The 22,112-nt window shown below is 32.0% G+C and overlaps 1 long non-coding RNA gene across 1 annotated transcript in view; it reads left to right on the forward strand.

Annotated features, from left to right (window-relative positions):
• The first annotated feature begins 21,347 nt into the window (after window positions 1-21,347).
• Window positions 21,348-22,112, forward strand: part of LOC134241893 (uncharacterized) — a 38,115-nt gene continuing 37,350 nt past the window's right edge. The window contains exon 1 of the long non-coding RNA XR_009986752.1: window positions 21,348-21,365. This is a non-coding gene — a long non-coding RNA (uncharacterized LOC134241893). The remainder of the gene's footprint in view (window positions 21,366-22,112) is intronic.

Consider the following 22,112-nt stretch of genomic DNA (forward strand, 5'->3'; position numbering starts at 1 on the left):
CATAAAAACACATCATGTCTCATTATGTTGACAACGTTGTAAGCTCTCACTCATTGAACATACGAATCTTGATAAAATGTATTGAGTTGTTTCTTTTTAATTTAAAAGCGAGCACAATGTTTGCAAAGAAAGGTCCATTGCATATGCTATGTCTATCTTCGCAAAAAAAAAGAGTAAGGCACCCCCCCCCCTCCGTCAAAAAAAATCCTGTGTTAGAATTTCAAAATTGCCAAAGCTTCAAAATGTTGCATTACAGTATTTTGGAACATGTATTTATAATATCACTTGGCAAACATAGTAGACTCTCTAAGATACTGCCTAGAATATGGCACTCATTTTTTTTAATTTCGATCCCAACACATTTTGCCATTTGGTTACTAAAAATATGTTAACTTTTAAGGATTTTTTTTTTTCCTTTAAAATGCTAATTTTTCTACAGTTTTGGTGACCACCAAACTGATTTAAAGATGGTATAAAATAATGGCACACATGTTGATTTTTTTTCTTTACTCTTAAAAATTGTAATTTTGACAATATGGGCATAGGTTTTTTTTATTCAGTAAATCTCCAAACCCACTCTGAATGATTTCATTCCTTTTCAAATGTTGCTCCGCTGTAATGAAAATTGTAAATGTTTATTTGACAAGTATACAAGGGGTGATCAAAAAGTGATATCTTATAGACTATAGTATTTGATAGTTGATCATTCCCGTATAATTGGCACACAAGAAAAAACGCTATGTCGCCAATACATTTCGATACATTTCAAAGCTATGGTTTGATATTCAAATTATTCCTTGACCCTTTATGTTGCCATATTTTGCCACACAAAATAATATTAGCTGTTATATTTTTTGATATTTTTTCTGTATTTACACAAAAGAAATTCCTCGTGTAAAAGGCGATGTCGCCAACGTATACCTTGCTGGTTAAAGTTTTGGTCTGCATTTCAATATAACAAAAATTGTTTCACACAATGAAGAAACATGTCAAAATCATATAAATGAAACTTTAATTGGTTTAATTATTTTCTATGAACGGTGTTGCCATTTACTTAAAATAGAATTTTCTTGAAATTTTTAGATAATAAAATATATCGTTAGTAGAGCTAAAACTGTGTTTTTGGTCTAATATATATTAAAACTTTGGCACACAAGCAAATTAATAAATCCATGTTCAAAATTTTTAAAGATACGGATTTTTTTAATTTCGCATATGAACTACGGACAGTGTTGAAACCATGGTTACTAAAAATAGAATTTTCTGTGAAATTCCTTTGAAACGTTACTCCTTCTACAGTTTTGGTCTGATTTCAATATAACTTGGCACACAAGTAGACTACAATAAGATACATAGAATAATGCATCAGTTTATGATTTCGTTGAACAAAATGGAATATAACCATGGTTACATAAAAAAAGGTATTTTTGAAAATGTTATCTGTAAAAATTCCTATAAAACGCTATTACCTTTATATTGTTTTAGTTTGATTTCAATAATAAGTTGGCACACAAGTAGGTACACAAAGATACATAAAATAGTGAAATTGATTCTTTGATATGTACAAACCATGTTAGAGGTACAGTTTTTCTCAAAAAGAGAACTTCTTTTAGTGAATTTTTCAATAGCTGATATATTGAATGTTTGCAAAAAAATGTTTATGTGTCCATTGCATATGCTATGTCAATAAATCTTCATTATTACAGTTTTCAGTAAGGTAGTGAGGTTAAAATTATTTGGTTTTTTTTTTTAAATAAATGTATTTGCCTAAAAAACGTTAAAAAAAAAATCCTGTGTTTGAATTTCAAAATAGTGCCATTCAAGCTTCAAAAATGTTGCAGGTTATAGAAGTATGTTATGGAACATGTGCAGTTAAATAATACCACTTGTTATCAAAATATTTGGTTGCCCTCTCTCCTGAGCGACTGTTTGTAAAATGGCCCTGTACTCTTTTTTTTTTTATAATCCCATTACACATTTTATTCATTTTCTTTCGTCAACAAATATGTTAACTTTTAAGGATTTTTTTTTCTCACGTATAAATACTTAATCTCCAAAATAATTTTTCCCTGTTACAATTTTGAGATGACCACCAAACGTCATTTTAAAGATGGTATAAAATAATTAATTATGTTGATTTTTTTTCTTTACTCTTAAAAATTGTAATTTTGACAATATGGGCAAATAGAAAATTTTTTTTTTTATTCAGTAAATCTCCAAACCCACTCTGTAATGATTTCATTCCTTTTCAAATGTTGCTCCGCTGTAATGAAAATTGTAAATGTTTATTTGACACAGTATACAAGGGGTGATCAAAAAGTAAACGATATCTTATAGACTATAGGTATTTGATAGTTATGTTATTGTTGAAATATTCAAGTATTTTTCAAAGTGTAAATTGGAGGACCTCAGGTCTTTGATAGCATATTGCTTAATTAAAAACACATCCCTTTTCAAACTTGCTTTCACCGGGCAACATAAGTATTATATTTAACCATCTGCCTTCCTTCACTAAAACGATCTATCCAATCATTGATTGAAATTATAGAAAGTCATTTGTTTTAATAAACTGTGAACAAATTCTTATATACGCTACTTCAAAGGCATTTCTATGATATACCATAAATATTACAGTCGTTTGTTGAACAAGTTCCACTGAGATAACCATTTTTCGTCACATGTGACCTGCATAGTGACGTCATTTTCACATTGTGACGTCACAAACAAAAAGCAAACCTTTATTAAGCATATGCTATTTAGAGAACTTGTGTTTGGCTATGTGTGTACCAAATTTGTTTCTAATCTGTATTGTGGTTTTGTAGATATGTTATAGAGATAGTTCGCGAACTTTTTGATCACCCTCCGTACTAGTAGGTACTAAACAAGGTCATTCATATCGATTTTATGTGTCTAACTTCTTTGTGTTTCATTGGTGATAATTAAAATTCTGATAGATAATATAAGTTATCTGTGGCAGACTTACGAACTCTTAATTTATAACTTTGATGGTGCTCATTTTTCCTGCAATCAAAGAGTTTAAGAATTTTTTTTATATCAATACGTCCACTATTTACTAACAACTGTTCGATAATAATACTGAATAAATTACTTCAAGCCACACTATATATATAAACACATTTCCTCTTTTGAAAGTGTTCATATTATTTGAAATATTTTGCAATTGTAATTTTCTTCTACATTTAAAGATTGTTATGTTTATCATGTTGTAAATAGTTATCATGTTGTAATTTTTGCATTTACCTCCCCCTAGTAAATTCAAAATTTACAAAATGTATGTTCCTCCATATTAAGAAGAGGTCTGGAAAACAAAATTCTGTGCTAAAAATAGACCACGTGCTGCTATCCATGAACTACTTTCATGGTTCTTTACACTCATTTGGAAGACAACGGTACCCTGTTTTAAACTTGAAATTATCATTTAAAAGTGCAAAATTTAGACATTTTCTCAACAAATGGTTGTAGAGAGAACATAAATGCACAGTTTGCATATTTTTTTTGGATTTTTTAAGGTTCTGCTGAATTCTGTAGCTGCGCAGTTCTAAGGAGCATATCAAAAGCATTTTTCTGCAAAAGTATAGATTATATATGCACAACATGCATTCAGTTATGCATATTTACTGTATCTTTATCATAAGGACATAAAATTTGATCAAAATATAATGTATTTTAGCCATTTGAAGATGTTCTCACTGCACTAAAAGTGGCCGGACATCCCTCTTAAAAGTTTTGTGAAATTCTCGGAAACACTCTGACGTAAACTATTGATACAGGTTTGAGAAAAACGGAATAAGCTAGTGAATATTAAATGGCGTGAGAAATGTAAGAAAAATAGAACTTCGATGGAGGTTATTTAAAGGTGTGGCCGCCCCTGGAGAATCTGTTTTCCTCGAAGACAAATTAGCGTTAATGGGCGTTGACTGCTGACTTTTAATTTGTGCTTGACATTGCTACTGAAATTAAAACATCATATGAGAAGTTATTTTTTTAATACGAGTGTAATATGAAGATAAATCGGCGCCAAAGAAAAATATGGGGGGAAAGGCAGCATTCTGTAGAATAACTCAGTCGAATTGGACAGGAGGGTGAGGTGCTCCTTTAACGTGACGAAACATACTTAAGAAAGCTCGTGTGACCTTATTGGTAATTGAAATTTTGTGAGCGCGATTACTCAGAGATGGCTGGATAGATTTTTCGTGGTGAAATTTTCCAGTAATAAAATAAAAGCTGTCTTAAAACAAATGCACATCAAAGGGGAGCATAACAACAATGTGCATCACTCTCTACCTTCGGCTCATGCATTCAACTCTGTCATTGGCTCGCGTATATCACAGTGATAAATATCCTGCAAATATCACGTTTTATACAATATGCCAAAAATCTTGACATGAGCCAATTGCAGAGGTGTCTGAAAGAGGAATGATCGACAATTCTGCATGGGAGATTAAATGTGCATATCTATTAATCAAGTCAACATTTGACATTGATCCCGATACGAATTACATATCTTCCGTTTCGCACAAGGACAAGCAAACATACAGTAACACACAAATTACATTACTTGTACATGTAATTATCCCCAACAAATTTGTTGCATGGAGATAACTTAAGTAGAAATTTATAGGCAATTTATAATGAATAATTCAGGCATGATATTGTTTCCTTTAAATTGACATCTTAGTAAGCGCTTACCGTTTAAAGAATATCAGAATGAATTAAAATGGGCATATAAAGTTGTTAAAGAGGCTGGGGGGAGGGGGGGTGGTGGCAGCCATTTTCATACTATTTCGATTTTCTTTGAGAGAGAGAGAGAGAGAGAGAGAGAGAGAGAGAAGAGCTCCATATAAAGATATACAAAAATGATCAAATTTTAAAACTAAAATGTATGAATTTTTTCTTTGCCAAATGATAGTTGACAGCTTAAGATACCATATCTTAAAGTATAAGTTAAATCTTGTGGTTAATTTGTGATTAATTTGTTGACACATTTTGCAGTCCCCCCCCCCCCCCCAGCCTGCATAATTCTCTGCGATTTCAGTGAACCTTTTTTTTTTTTTAAATCCATAAGTAATTAGTAAAATATTTAAATAAGTTACAAAATAATTTATACCGGAATTGTAAATGGTTTGCATATTTTAAGAAATGATATGATATCTTGTAAACTACACATCCGACTAAGGTGAAACCTTTTTAGGGTCAGTTGAAACCAGAATGCTTGCAAGAGCGTGCACGTGCAACACGTCGTCTGTCGAGACTGTAGCTCTACTGGTTTGTACTTATAACAAAGGATGAGAAAAGAAGCCATTGCCATCAGACCAAAACTGTAGAAGGAGTAGCGTTTTAAAGGAATTTCACAGACATTTCTATTTTTAGTAACAATGGCAACACTGTTCATCGAAATCAAAAACAGATGCATTATTTTATGTATCTTAGTGTAGTCTACTTGTGTGCCAAGTTATATTGAAATCAGAACAAAACTGTAGGAGGAGTAGCGTTTTAAAGGAATTTCACAGAAAATTCTATTTTTAGTAACCATGGCAACACCGTTCATTAAAATCAAAAACAGATGCAATATTTTATGTATCTTAGTGTAGTCTACTTGTGTGCCAAGTAATACTGAAATCAGACCAAAACTGCAGGAGGAGTAGCATTTAAATGGAATTTCACAGAAAATTCTATTTTTAGTAACCATGGCAACACCGTTCATCGAAATCAAAAACCGATGCACTGTTTTATGTGTCTTAGTGCAGTCTACTTGTGTGCCAAGTAATACTGAAATCAGACCAAAACTATAGGAGGAGTAGCATTTAAATGGAATTTCACAGAAAATTCTATTTTTAGTAACCATGGCAACACCACTCATCGAAATCAAAAACCGATGCACTATTTTATGTATCTTAGTGCAGTCTACTTGTGTGCCAAGTAATACTGAAATCAGACCAAAACTATAGAAGAAGTAGTGTTTTAAAGTAATTTCACAGAAAATTCTATTTTTAGTAACCATGGCAACACTGTTCATCGAAATCAAAAACAGATGCATTATTTTATGTATCTTAGTGTAGTCTACTTGTGTGCCAAGTTATATTGAAATCAGAACAAAACTGTAGGAGGATTAGCGTTTTAAAGGAATTTCACAGAAAATTCTATTTTTAGTAACCATGGCAACACCGTTCATTAAAATCAAAAACAGATGCACAATTCTATGTATCTTAGTGTAGTCTACTTGTGTGTCAAGTAATACTGAAATCAGACCAAAACTGTAGGAGGAGTAGCATTTAAATGGAATTTCACAGAAAATTCTATTTTTAGTAACCATGGCAACACCACTTCGAAATCAAAAACCGATGCACTATTTTATGTATCTTAGTGCAGTCTACTTGTGTGCCAAGTAAAACTGAAATCAGACCAAAACTGTAGGAGGAGTAGCATTTAAATGGAATTTCACAGAAAATTCTATTTTTAGTAACCATGGCAACACCACTCATCGAAATCAAAAACCGATGCACTATTTTATGTATCTTAGTGCAGTCTACTTGTGTGCCAAGTAATACTGAAATCAGACCAAAACTATAGAAGAAGTAGTGTTTTAAAGTAATTTCACAGAAAATTCTATTTTTAGTAACCATGGCAACACCGTTCATCGAAATCAAAAACCGATGCACAATTTTATGTATCTTAGTGTAGTCTACTTGTGTGCCCAGTAATATTGAAATCAGATCAAAACTGTAGGTGGAGTAGTGTTTTAAAGGAATTTCACAGGAAATTCTATTTTCAGTAACCATGGCAACACCGTTCATCGAAATCAAAAACCGATGCATTTTTCTATGTATTTTAGTGTAGTCTACTTGTGTGCCAAGTTATATTAAAATCAGACCAAAACTGTAGGAGGAGTAGCGTTTTGAAAAATTGTTTACAGACAGACGGACAGACAGACAGACAGACGGACGGACGACGGACACCTTACTATCGCATAAGCTCTTCTGGTCTCTGACCAGTAGAGCTAAAAAAGAAAGGAAAATGACGTAACATTGTTAGAAAGACATGTACAAATTGAGTGTTATATTTTTATTTACATGTAATTCCTTTTCTTTGGTTTATTTTAGATGTTCAATTTAGACTGCATTTATTCTTGGTGTCGTTTGTGATCTTAGTGTCTGTGCAATGTGGCTCTGGTACAACTGTAAATACACCCAGTGGAGGTAACTCAGGTAAGCAATACCTGTTCTATACATTACTAGAATTTTGAATTTTTTCTGGATTATGAGGCATTCAGTAGATTTTCTTCATTATGATTAAAACATACAACCAATTAAATACGAAAGACATTATCAATTGTTCCTTAAAAACTACTTTTATTGAATAATAGCGAGCGCAGCGAGGCGGCGCGAAGCGCCGCTCGCGTAGCGAGCTCAATAGACTAACGCGTACGAACAGAGGAAATTCAGGTTGAAATCTGCACATTGTTCCAAGAAAATTTTATGAGTCCACGTGAAAAAATTCCAAACTCCCAATAATCCTTTGCGGTGCATAGCAACATGGTGGCTTAAACATAGCAACAACTTACTTGAAAAAAATTACAAACAACGATTTAATGCAATCTCCATGCCATAAAAATAGCGTTTGCGTCCTTAGTCAACAACTTTTTATCTGACGTCATACTTTCGTCACTTTAACAGTTCGGATATTTACGATTTTGTCGGAAACTTCCGAGAAATTCGGAATCTCGATCCCGATGCTTTGGAAGTGATTTCTTTGTATTGTTTTCTTTTTTTCTTTCTTTTTCATGAATGATAGGCAGTACATGTGTAGGTTTATGATAGTACGTAACTGCGCTGGCCCTAACGGTCACACCGTAAAACATATAATTAAAAAAAAGGGGGCAGTATAAAGTGATGGGGTGTTCATCCATCTATTTATCCCTCTCTTCGTCTCTCTAGCCGCTGGGTCCGTCCGCCCAAGAGGCACTGTGCTATGGCACCATTTGTCGTATTGTCATTCCTCCCCCTAAACTTCACCTTCAATTAATTAGTTAATTGATAGATAATGCATTGATTTACGTCCCGATTGATACTTTTACTGACATAATTTATGCTATATTTACACGGATATCTTAATCAAAATTAATTGCAAGTTATATACTGTGAATTAAATTTGAACAGTATTCACACGTGAAATTTAAGCGAATTAGTTTAATTCAAATTATTATACTGCGCATTAAATTACTTTACATTAGCTCCGTGTGAACAAAGCGAAGCTAATTCGCATTAAATTTTGACGCATGCGTAAGGCCGGAATTTAGTCGCAGATCACATGTCGATGATAATATTTAGGAATCTGTGCTATTCTTGGTTGTAAAAGTAAAAGAAAATTGTTAATGGCTAAATTGTCTACAGTCACTATGATTGTTATGTCAAATCCATCTTCTCTGCATACATTACGTCATAAAAGCTTTATCGAACGAGCCTTATTTTAGAAATAAAATTTTAATTCGCATTGGTTCACTTTGCTTTGACAGTCGTGTGAACGCAATTTAGTTCTCATTATTTTAATTTTAGTTTACTTTGCATTAATTTAATGCGTATTATCTCTCCTTGTGAGCAGGGCATTATATGTAAATATACTCACAAGAATACATTGATGTAACCGTCAATTGTCGCCCGGGAAATAAATAATGTAAACAATGGAAATTAGTCGTCTTGATCATCAAACCTCTTCGATATGTGTGTGAAAAAATGCGTCTAGATGATGGAGACGAGAGTCGAGATTATTTTGAAAACTTATAGTCGGATGAAAATTGATTAAAAACAATACCCTTTCAAACTTTATTAATTCCTCAAGTAAATGTTGGCTGCAAAGAATATAAATTGTAACCAAACACGTGCATCACCTATATTCAAAAATGTATTTCACTTTAAGAATATAGAACACGAACTGTAAAGAGTACGTTTTATGCGGTAAGTAAAATTCGATGTTCTAAAAAAAGGGGCCTGTCGTTTTTTCGATAGTAATTGATTAGCAACTTTATATATTAAATATGAAAAACATATATATTTTTACAGATTCACTTTATGGTAGTAAACAGGGTTCTCCATCATTTGAAATTATATTACTGTGTTGCAGAGTTTACGTGAAGCACTAAAATGTTTGCAGTACTTTCGCGATAAAATTCGCAACTGAATCACTATTCATTAAAATTACAAAGAATACATTCACACACTTAAGAAAATATCCTTAATTCGTTACCAGATGGTATGACCGTACATATTGAGAAAAGTAAAAACACGTTCTGAAAATCACGAAATTTTGATCGAAATATTTAATCGAACTATTAAGTAAACCATTTTTGAAAGTAAATTTGCCGTGATTTTTTGCCAGTTTTCCTGATTGAATTACCGAATTACAAAAAAAAAAAAAAAAATGAAACTTCAAGTAGTTAAATACTTTAAAGAGTTCCTTGAAAATTTAAAACAATTTATTTACATGAATTAAATGATTTCGGTACGAAGTTAATATGTTCAAAGACTTGCAGTGCCAACATCATTCTAGACTAGAGCCGTGACTCTATAGAAAATACATTTATTTAAATCTTTTTTTAAATAATACAATGTATTTTAAATGCAATTACCAATTAACCGTTACATGAAAGTGTGAAAACAAATTATTTGTCTTTGTTCCTGCATGCGTCCGGCGAAGGTCTAGGAAATAATTGATTAATATGCAAGATGAAGCCCTAATTAAGAACTCTACCTTTTAGAATTGATAGACGATAGAATTGTTTGATTCAAGTTTCAGTTAGAGTGTATTTATTTGTTTGTATTTTTTGATTATCACAGATCTTAATTTGTCGGCAAAATTTTACTGTGTCGCACGCATAAAATTTGAATCGTAACTGTGTTGGAGAAAATTTTACTGTGTCGGGAGCAACACAGTAAAACAGCTCATGGAGATCCTTGGTAAATATGTTATGTATCTCGTAATTTATAGAGGGAAAGAACATTCTGATTAACAATTCTTTTAATGTTTAGAAAACCTTTAATTCTGAATTACTTCTCCCACCTCAACCCCCATACACCAACAGTTAAACTTATATGTATAGAGCAGCCTCCAGGCTGCAATAAAGAGTCATCACCATGTACCAAAGAAGGGCGTCAACATATACTCAACACTTAGCCATTGCGCATTGCGGATCCTTCTTGTGCAAAGTTAACACCATATAATATTAGTATAAGGCATTACTTGTAACTCCATATAATGCATTAAATCATCCGAAAGTTACTAGACTGTGAACCTATGTCTTACTATAAAGCCACTGATTACTGCAGATGACAACAAGGACGAGCCTTTATATTTACATGAACACTTGTCATGTTTATTTTTGCATTCTTACAAATTTAATATGTATGGATAAAGAAAATGCAAACCATATCAAATTTTTTTAAAATAAAACAATATTTTCAAAATTTAAAAAAAAATTCATGAATGAGATTGAAATGGAAATATTTACAAATACTAGCAAAAAAATAGAATCTATTTCATTTGCAAATATATAATCGTTCGTAAACTGATATTTCAAATAATTCAGGCGTCCACTCTCAATCTTCAGATTTAACGAAATCATCGCTTGAGACAACGATCACATCATCAGGACGTAATAAAAACATACATTAAACATTGTTTTTAGTGTTGGTATTTAAAAGCCATTCTCTGTAAGCATTTAAACTCTTATATAGGGAGTGTGGCACGCATGGTCTTGGATTTTTATGAAACTTGGCATGCATTCCTATATTGATGCATGTAACTAAAATTCATGCTAAAATGGTTGCTATGGTCCATGGTAACCATGGCAACCAACATACATTTTCCATGGCCTAAAAATCGCTAAATTTTGATGAAAAATGACCCTTTTTTGACTTATTAAAAGTCTTTAATGGAACAAGCTATTAACATGACTTTACCTTTTTGCCAAAATACATCATTTTACAGTGCTTTAGAAAATTTTAAGTATTTCAGTAACTTTACCTCATAGAAAAAAATATCCCTCGTTTATACATGTAGGGTAGGATTTTTCTTGGGGAAAAGTGTAGATTTTAGGCTCTTTTGAAAAGCCTATTATAAATTTTTACGGATAGTTGGGAAAAATGAATACATTGGTTTGAAAGTCCATATATAGTTCTAATATAAACTACAAAGAACCACCTGGTATTCATATTTAGTTTTCATGTTACCATGGTTACAAACTGATGCTTTTTTGATTAATCCTAGAAAAGTACAATATGTAGATACAATCAGGATCCATATAATTGCCTGAGTATTTTTAAAAGGATTAAATTTTGTTTAGATACATGGTAAACAATAGCAAAAACAAAGAGAAAAAAATCAATTTTCATGACTAAGGGTCAAAGGTCAAGGTCAAAATGGCAGATTTAGATAGATATTTAAGAAAACTAAACAACATTTTTTTCTGTGTCATAACTAATACTTATGTTTTAAAACAACAAATGAAGAAACAAAATTACAGTTCTGGTCAACAATAACTAGCATCATATGAATGTGTGCCCATATGGACAGAAGGTCAAAGCTCAAGGTCACAATGGTATATAAAGAGCTACGCACGCTAAATCTCAATTCCCGCCTACATTTTGCGACCATTTTATTCAATATTAATGGCAATTTAGCCATAAAATCTTTGTTTAATACAAAAACAGTGCAATGGTATTTGATTCATTATTTTAATACCAGTGCTAAATAGTACATTATCCATTATTCCAATTCTTGAAATAAGGGGGGGGGGGGGGAGGAGGAGTCGATGATATTTTTCAATGAAATCGGACTTTCAAGCATCACCATATTTTGAAATATCTTGCATATAATTAAATGTTCCGTATATTTTTTCTCATGTTTTACGCAAATAAGTAAAACATATATATTAATAAAATACCGTTTTAGCTGAAAATCACTTTGAAATTGGGAGAAAAGAGGCATTTATTTTCGTTTTTTTGTCTATAAAAATTAAAAATATACCCCCCCTCTGTCTGTTTAAACATTTTATTAACGTGGGATATCTTAAGAAGCCTACAATCTTTTTTCAATTTGAGTTTATACCACAACTTGCTTTGGCGTAAAAAGACCCCTACTTATTTCTAGGTCAAAAGTCAAGGTAAAAAAAAACATTGTATGTAAACCTTTCATTTCCGAGCGATATCTCAAAAAGCATTTAGGTAAGCTTTTTTATATCATAACTCCATATGGTCCCGCCCGCCCCTCTTTAAGTGTCCCATCCCCTACCCCCACCACCCTCTGACTACCCCCCCCCCCACTCCTCTTAATCTATACAAGTTATCACCTTAAGCAGGGGACACATTTTCTTTGAATTAGCTTGTTTATAATGCATTTATACTCGGGTAGAACACTGGTATTGTAAATGTTGTATTCTGACCTCTATACCGTATATTAAATGTATTTTATTGAAACTGGTATTACATTCTCCCTTTAGCTTGATGCATGTGAAAATGCTTATAAAGTACGGTTTTCAGGTTTTATTGATATAAAGGTAGTCAATTAAGAATATTGAACGACTATACACTTTCCATATTGAGTGCAAGACTTCTTGTACGTAGAGAATTGTGCTCCTAAATGTACATTTTTAAAACCATATTTAACTATCCCAACTTTTCAAGTGACCGTCAAAATGTGTTTTCCAGTGACTTTTTTTTCCAGAGAAGTTGACGGAAAAATCTAATTTACTTTGCAATATCATTCTTAAAAAATTGAGATTTTAGAGATGTTGATGGTAAATATTTCAACTCAAATATGCTTTGATCTACGCAAAAGATCTGCTTTTTCCAAAGTTTAATCAATAATAATCTGTTGTAAAAATCTGCTGGACCTGTTCGAATAATCTGCTTTTGTGCTTTAATTAACTGTTTTTTTTTTGTTTTTTTTTTTTGGGGGGGGGTTCAGAAAATTATTTTCGTTATTAATAAAATACTACTAGACAGATTTAAAATTAACTGTACTGCTATAAGATTAAATCATAATGTATCTTAGTCCAGAGAAATGATAAACCGTTAACTTTAAATTTGATTCACAGACAATTTGTATTTCAATGCAACTGGTTAACAAACATTTTTATACTTGTTTAAAAACTACATAATATTACTGCGTTTACTATGGGTTAGGGGACGACGATCCAGAAGGGGGGGGGGGCAATTTTTTTCAAGTTAGGTTTATTTTCATGGCAGGACATATTATTTATTTCGAAGATGATCTTTGGGAAAAATTATTAATTTTCTTTTTCACAGAAAAAAAGTGTGAAGAGCAAAGAAAAAAAAACAATAATAATAAATACAAGAGGCTCACGGGCCTTATAGGTCACCTGAGTATCATGTAACAACTTTCCAGCGATTGTATTTGGTTGGTGTTTTAATCCAAAAGCCATGAAATTCACAAATTTTGAAAGAGGCACCATTGCTTATCAAAGGGCATATTTCAAAGCATTAATTTATTTTTAGTCAAAGTGCCCCCTGGTACCCCTGACCCAGCGGCCCTGAAATTATCTATTTTGAAAGAGGCCCCTTTCTTCATTATAAGGCCAGCATTTTTTTTTATGTTTAGGTTTAGTTATGAACATGAGAATAAAAAAGTCCTAAAGGAGAAGGAAATAAAAAAAAAATTGATAAATCAATTATTAACATTTGTACATTCTTTTTTTATGCTATCCTAATAGGCTCCTTACCACTGGACACATAATGCTTACAAATAGGAAAGTAGAACATTTAATTACTTATTTCATCACCTGCCAGTTTGGGCCAGTTATATAAATTTTGTGATGTTGATCAAAATATATTTTAAAAAATCAATTCTTTAAAAGTCTTTCAATATATCTTCATTTTTTTAATATGTGTTAGGTGAATGTGTAGACATTGTTCTAAAATTTACTTGATCCCTAAAATTATAAGTCCTATCATTAAACAGACAGGGAGTATTGGGGAGTAGGGTAAACATTTTTTCAATCAAAGTGTAAAATAATTTTTCTGCCTGATACAAATGATACTACATGCCTGTATATATTTGTATATTCTTGCCTTTTAATAGTTAATTTTTTTTTTATTTCTTCAGGTTATTGTTTATTTCTTCCTCAAATGGACTTAACTTCTCCCATAGTTTTATTCATAACATCTGATGCATAAGCAATCCTTTTCTGAAGAATGATGCTTAGACTGTAAGCTATAACAGAGAACTAAACAATGTCGCTGGCAATATGCAATAGCTACCACGGGCAGTTTAAAACCTAGGGGAGGAAAATAATTTATAGACAGTTACTTTTGAAACGAATACATAATTATCTCACCAGCATGTCATTGTGCAACAAAGTCGTCAGCATTTTATTTGTCCTTAGAATTTTCTTTAAAACTGTAAGCATTTTTTCAATTAAGTGTAAAATATAACAGAGAACTAAACAATGTCGCTGGCAATATGCAATAGCTACCACGGGCAGTTTAAAACCTAAAGAGCAATATTCACAACATCCCATTTTAAGCAGGAATTAACCATATATGGGGTTGTCTCAAAAGAGCTGGTATAACAAACAAGAGAAAATAACGTAAACAAAAAGTCAGAAACATGAAATCATTTTACATTCAGAATTTTATGATAAATTATGTTGATTTGAAAAGGCTGAGAAAGAATTTCAAAGTCATAATTATAGCTGCTCTCTCTCTCTCTCTCTCTCTCTCTCTCTCTCTCTCTCTCTCTCTCACAGTTTACAGTTACTTTTGAAAATACATATAAACAAATTAATAAAATTGAATGGAGAAACTGTAAAGAATGAACAATCTCATTAAATATTATACAATTTAGAGTGTATTTTTTTTTTTCAGCGTTAGCTATATCTAATATATCACTGAGTCCAAAGAAACTAAAAGTAGTCATGGGAAGAAAAAAGAAGAAAATGTCCGAAATCATTGTAGCAGGCCTTCTGATAGGTCATGTGTCGAAAGGTTTATCAAATTCTTTTTAGACAATTCTGGATTAAAATGGAGAATTTTTTGCAGAGGTAAATAATGTATATTACACATAATATGTATAGTGTTTGTCATGTCCGTCATCTGTCCTTCTGTCTGTCAATCTGTGACACTTTGTGTTAAGCTCAGTTTCAAAGAAATTTTCAAGATATTTTTATCAAACTTCATTTGCTGACACATATAGTGAGGGGTATTCAACTGCTTAAAGATGTCAAATTTGTGCAAAAAAACTATTGAAGATATATTTGTAACTTATACATAATTACAAATTAAATGGTAAGAATTTATTGAATTAAGAATTGTGCATTTTATTTGTCCTTTGAATTGTGGTAAAACGTTTTGAATGGTTTAACCTTTTCTTCAAACTTCACACTCTATCTAAAGAATTTTCTTTCAAAAAGTCTTTCAATATATCTTCATTTTTTTAATATGTGTTAGGTGAATGTTTAGACATTGTTAAATAAAATTCAATTGATCCCTAATAATTATAATTCCTATCATTAAACAGACAGGGAGTATTGGGGAGTAGGGTGAACATTTTTTCAATTAAGTGTAAAATAATTTTTCTGTCTGATACAAATGATACTACATGCCTGTATATATTTGTATATTCTTGCCTTTTAATAGTTAAATTTTTTTTTATTTCTTCAGGTTATTGTTTATTTCTTCCTCAAATGGACTTAACTTCTCCCATAGTTTTATTCATTACATCTGATGCATAAGCAATCCTTTTCTGAAGAATGATGCTTAGACTGTAAGCTATAACAGAGACCTAAACAATGTCGCTGGCAATATGCAATAGCTACCACGGGCAGTTTAAAACCTGGGGGAGGAAAATAATTACAGACAGTTACTTTTGAAACGAATACATAATTATCTCACCAGCATGTCATTGTGCAACAAAGTCGTCAGCATTTTATTTGTCCTTTGAACGGGTGAAACGTTTTGAATGGCACTCTTATCGATGAATTTTACACTAAACCAAGCTATCTATTCAGATCTAGCTTAATTTACCCGCCGTTTCATCGTAAAACCGGAAGTGCGAGTTCGAAATTTGAAATCTCGATCCCGACTCAAATTTGACATCGGAAAGAAAAAAATTGTTTTATTTTTTTCTGAAAATTCAAAACCTTGAGCGCAGGGTTTGTAAAACTGAAAATAAAATAAATCCTGGCCTTAAATATGTAAATAGATCATAAGCATATTAACCAAGAGCAAAGGATAAGATGTTCAAAGAAATCATGCATTTCACTATATAATCATTAGAGCCCCACCCTTAAACAAGAACCCCTGACCCTGGGGCCACAAAATTCACAATTTTGGTAGAGGCACTCTTGCTCGTCATAACTATGTACTTAGTTAGTTTATTTAATACCCAGGAGCAGTGAAGAAGATTTTCAAAAAATTCATGTATTTTCACTGTATAATCAATAGAGCCCCGCCCTAACACCAGAACCCCTGACCCCGGGGCCATAAAATTCACAATTTTGGTTGAGGCACTCTTGCTCATCATAACTATGCACTTATTTTTTTTATTTAATACCTAGGAGCAGAGAAGATTTTCAAAGAATTCATTTATTTTCACTATATAATAAATAGAGCCCCCCCCCCCCCCCAACACCAGAACCCCTGACCCTGGGACCATAAAATTCACAATTTTGGTTGAGGCACTCTTGCTCATCATAACAATGCACTTAGTTATTTATCTAATACCTAGGAGCAGAGAAGATTTTCAAAGAATTCATTTATTTTCACTATATAATAAATATAGAGCCCCCCCCCCCCCAACACCAGAACCCTTGACCCTGGGGCCATAAAATTCACAATTTTGGTAGAGGCACTCTACCTCATCAAAACAATTCACTTAGTTAGTTTATTTATTACCTAGGAGCAGAGAAGATTTCCAAAGAATTCATTTATTTTTACTATATAATAAATAGAGCCCCCCCCCCCCAACACCAGAACCCCTGACCCTGGGGCCACAAAATTCACAATTTTGGTAGAGGCATTCTTGCTCATCATAACTATGTACTTAGTTGGTTTATTTAATACCCAGGAGCAGAGAAGAAGATTTTCAAAGAAAAAATGCATTTTCACTATATACTCATTTAGCCCCGCCCTAGCACTAGAACCCCTGACCCCAGGGCCATGAATTTCACAATTTTGGTAGAGGACTCAATGCTAATTACAATCATGCAAACAGTTTGACTGCTTGATGTCCAGGAGTAAAGAAGAAAATTTTTAAAGATTGCATTAATTTTAAAGGTTTTGGACCCACCCCTCAGGCCCCGGGGGGGGGGCAGGGATCATGAAATTCACAATTTATGTTTCCCTTTACCCATAAATGCTTTGTGCCAAATTTGGTTGAAATTGGTTCAGTGGTTGCAGAGAAGAAGCTGAAAATGTTCAAATGTTAACACACGACACACGACGGACGACGACGAACGAAAACGGATAGCAATAGGTCACCTGAGTTTACTCAGGTGACCTAGAAATGCACAAACTCTTTTTCGTTTGGGAAAGGGGGGGGGGCTTATATCGGTAACAATTTTTTAACCCATATACATGTATAATACGTATTACACTATGGGTTTCAAAAATTATTGCTGAAATAACGACCTGTGGATGGGAATTGAAGCTATTATTCAGTATAGATTTTTTTTCCTTTCAGCCAAGGACATATTATTCAGTTTTAAAAGATTATTAGTCTTTATAACCACATTCAGTTTAAAAAATCATTTGCTTTCTAACGCCGTATTCATTGAAGTCCTCCAGTATATCACTCTGAATGATCGTGAGACACAGTGATTCTTTTTTAAAAACCAAATTCATAATACTAGTAATTCGGATATTTCAAGTTTATCTTGAATCCCGTTTTGAAACTCCTTAGACCTTGAGGCTAATGCTTATGTACAGAGCTGATTTCCTGTACTATGTAACGTTAGTCTTGTACATTTCACCATTTTTCACATATCAAAATTATTCTTTTGCATGTAGGAAATAAACGGAGGCTAATATTTGTATGCACATTAAATAAACAGGAAAAAACAGTTGATTTCACTTGAATTCCAGGACATACAGAGCTGTATGCTGACCCTATATAAACAACTTCCAGTCATTTTTGTACAATGATTTTTTTTATCTTTCTCACTTAAGAGCTCACAATTATCAAAGGGAGATAATTCAATTTCAAAGTTAATGTCTGTTATTTTAATCAAAGATTTCTCATATTTATAGAGAGAATACCAACAAGGCTTTAACATGCCTTTTAAGATTAGATGTAATTTTTCTTATTTCTGTGAGTAACATGAATTGAAGTAGTCGCATTTCATTAAAAACTTTCCCAAATATTGCATTTTTTCAGAAAAAGTCAACTTTAGACACCATTTCCGTGGTAACTACTCAACATTCATATGATCTAACTTTTTGAAGTAGTTTATGAGGTAGTACTTTCCCTCCAAATTTGAAAAAAAAACCTGTGACTATGCGTGCCACAAAAGTTTAAGTGGTTACAGAGAATGGGTATTAACAGTCAAGTTTTGTCAAAATAAAGAAACTGCTATATTCATCATTATATAGAAAATGATATTGTGAAATAGTGTGAAAAAGCCATGATGATTAAAAAAGACCACTTTTTTTTTTTTTAGAAAAACCAATTTATTGTTGTCAATGCACATTGAATTGATAATTGTAAGTTAATATTTTGTAAAGGAAGATGCAAACCATATGATATTTATTCTAAATCTTTTTAAATGAGTTTCATTATTCAATGAATTAAAAAAAACAACACAAATGTTGATGAATTAGATTGAAATGGATTTTTTTTTTACAAATACTCTTTTTTAAATTCCTCTTCATAGCCGTTTTTATCTTAAAAACATTTTCATCTTTTTCATTTGCAAATATGATAATCGTTCTACAACTGATATTTCAAGTAATTCACTTATTGAGACAACGACTGCATCATCAGCAGGTAATAAAAACATACATTATTCGTTGTTTTAGTCTTGGTATAAATTACATTACAATAAATTTTTGTCTAAATAAAGAAACTGCTATATTCATCATTATATGGAAAATGGTATAGCGAAATTGTATGAAAAAGCCATATCTTCAATTATTTCTTTCTCAGAGAAACCAATTTATTATTGTCAATGCACTTTGAATTGATAATTTAATGAATTTCGTTATTCTTTGAATTAAAAAGATCATTAAAAATGTTTATGAATGAGATTGAAATGGATTTTCTTTTTGCAAATACTAGTTTTTCAATTCCTCTCCATAACCGTTTTTATCCTACATGTACGAAGATAGAATCTTTGTCATTTGCAGATATTTTAATCGTTCATAAACTGTTATTTCAAGTAATTCAGGCGTCCATTTTTAAACTTCAGATTCAGCGAGTTCATCACTTAATGAAACAACGACCACATTATCAGCAGGTAATAAACACATACATTATTCGTTGTTTTAGTCTTGGTATTAAACATTACAATAAATGTTTGTCTAAATAAAGAAACTGCTATATTAATCATTATATGGAAAATGGTACAGTGAAATGTGAAAAAGCATGATGAGTAGAAAAGACCACCTTTTCTCAGAGAAACCATTTTATTAATGTCAATGCACTTTGATTGATTGATTGATTGTATATTGATTAACGTCCCTCTCGAGAATTTTTCACTAATATGGAGACGTCACCGTATGCCGGTGAAGGGCTTCAAATTTTGACCTTTACTCGGCACTCAGGGCCATTGAGCAGTGAGGGATCTTTATCGTGCCAACGCCTGCCGCTGACACGGGGCCTCGGTTTTTAAGGTCTCATCCGAAGGACCCTCAACTTGCACTTCAAAGTGCCGAGCGCATGGTGAAGGAACAGTTGCTACCCTTTTTTTTCGACTTAGGTCAGTCGCGGCCGAGATACGAGAACTCACGACCTCCCGATCACGAAGCAAGCGCTCTACCGACTGAGCTACCGTAAATGGTCCAATGAAATTTAAATTGATAACTATAAATGAATATTTTGAAAAGAAAGATACAAGCAATATCAAATTTATTCTAAATATTTTCAAATGAATTTCATTATTCAACGCATTAAAAAAAAACAATACAAATGTTTATGAATGAGATTGAATTTTTTTTGTTGTTGCAAAAACTACCTTTTCAATTCCTATCGGACTCTGTTACTGTTTTTGTCTAAAAAAGATAGCATCTTTTCATTTGCAAATATCATAATCGTTCTAAAACTGATATATCTGGCGTCCACTCCCAAACTTCAGGTTCAGCGAATTCATCACTTCATGAGACAACAATCACATCATTAGGCGGTAATCAAAACATACATTATTCGTTGTTTTAGTATTGGGTACAAAACATTCCAATTTTTTTTTTGTCTGATTGAAGGAACTGCTGTATTCATCATTATATGGAAAATGGTATTGTGAAATAGTGTGAAAAAGCCATGATGATTAGAGAACGCCTCTTAAAAATTGTTAAAGACTGAAAACAAACTGACGTTTTTGTATTAAAAAACAACAAAACAAACCTCTCCCCCACAACACGTTGTACCATATCTTCAATTATTTTTTTCTCAGAGAAACCAATTCATTATTGTCAATGCGCTTTGAATTAATCAATGTAAGTGAATATTTTGAAAACGAAGACGCAAACAATATCAGATTTCTTCTAAATGTTTTAAATAGTTTATTTGTTGGTAAAATGATATTTCAAGTAATTCAGGCGTTCTCTCTCTTATTCAGGTTCAGCGAATTCATCAAATAATGAGACAGAGACCATATCATCAAGAGGTAATAAACATACATTTTTCGTCAGTTTAGTCTTAGTATTAAACATTTCAATAAATGTTTGTCTAAATAACGAAACTGCTATAGTAATCATTATGTGGAAAATTGTTTTGTGAAATAGTGTGAAAAAGCCATGGTGATTAGAAAAGACCATCTTTTCACAGAAAATTATAATTGTCAATGCACTTTGAATTGATAATTGTAAGAGAATAATTTGAAAAGGAAGATGCAAACCATATCAATATTATTCTAAATATTTTGAAATGAGTTTCATTATTCAATGAATTAAAAAACAATACAAATTTTGATGAATTAGATTGAAATGGATTTTGTTTTTACAAATACTCTTTTTTAAATTCCTCTCCATAGCCGTTTTTATCTTAAAAAGATATCATCTTTTTCATTTGCAAATATCATAATCGTTCTACAACTGATATTTCAAGTAATTCAGGCGTCCATTTTTAAATTTAAGGTTCAGCGAACTCAGCACTTAATGAGACAACGACTACATCATCAGGAGGTAATAAACACATACATTATTTATTATCATACTTTCATGTTAAGAGCAATTCTCTGTAATCACCAAAAAATTTTGGCACGCATAGTTACAGATTTAAATTTTTATATCATAATTTAATACAGGTGTGTGAGTGATTGTAAATTCTAAAAATAGTTTTTGAATTGTAACCTTGGTTGCCATGGAAACGGGATACAAACTTTCTGATTTTTGTAAATCATGAAAATCTGTACTTTTCATGAAAAACCATGTCTAGAAATGAACAGAGATATCTATATTTGTGTTTATTGTTGTTATCCAATACTAGAGATTCAATCAACAATGTTTACAGTTTAATTTTAATTTTACACTCATAAGTGGTCATGTTATGCATTGCAAAATGTCAAAAATAGAGTAAATTTTGCTCAGTTTTTACAGACTTAAAACAAAAAAATGCAGCCATCTACAAATTAAGCAATAAGAAAACATGAAAGGTTGATATTTGATTATATTCAAACAAATAAAAAATTGGTGGGCAAATGATATGTGTAAAAGAAATTCAAAGGTGAATTTCCATTTTTTCTGCATTTTGAAGCTTTTTTTGCTTCCCGATTACTTCCCTTGGATTACTCTCTAGCGCTTGGAGGTACAATATGTAGGCACTTGTAGTGGTAAATAAATGATTTGGTGAGAAAACTTATTAAAAGCAGATTCGGTTGAGGATTGGCAGTATAGAAGAAGGAAAAGGACCAAGAATTAATACAAGAGAAG

This window comes from Saccostrea cucullata, unplaced genomic scaffold, assembly GCF_032062105.1.
Source record: "Saccostrea cucullata isolate Sc308-1 unplaced genomic scaffold, CSIRO_AGI_Scuc_v1 ctg2774, whole genome shotgun sequence".
NCBI lineage: Eukaryota > Metazoa > Mollusca > Bivalvia > Ostreida > Ostreidae > Saccostrea > Saccostrea cuccullata.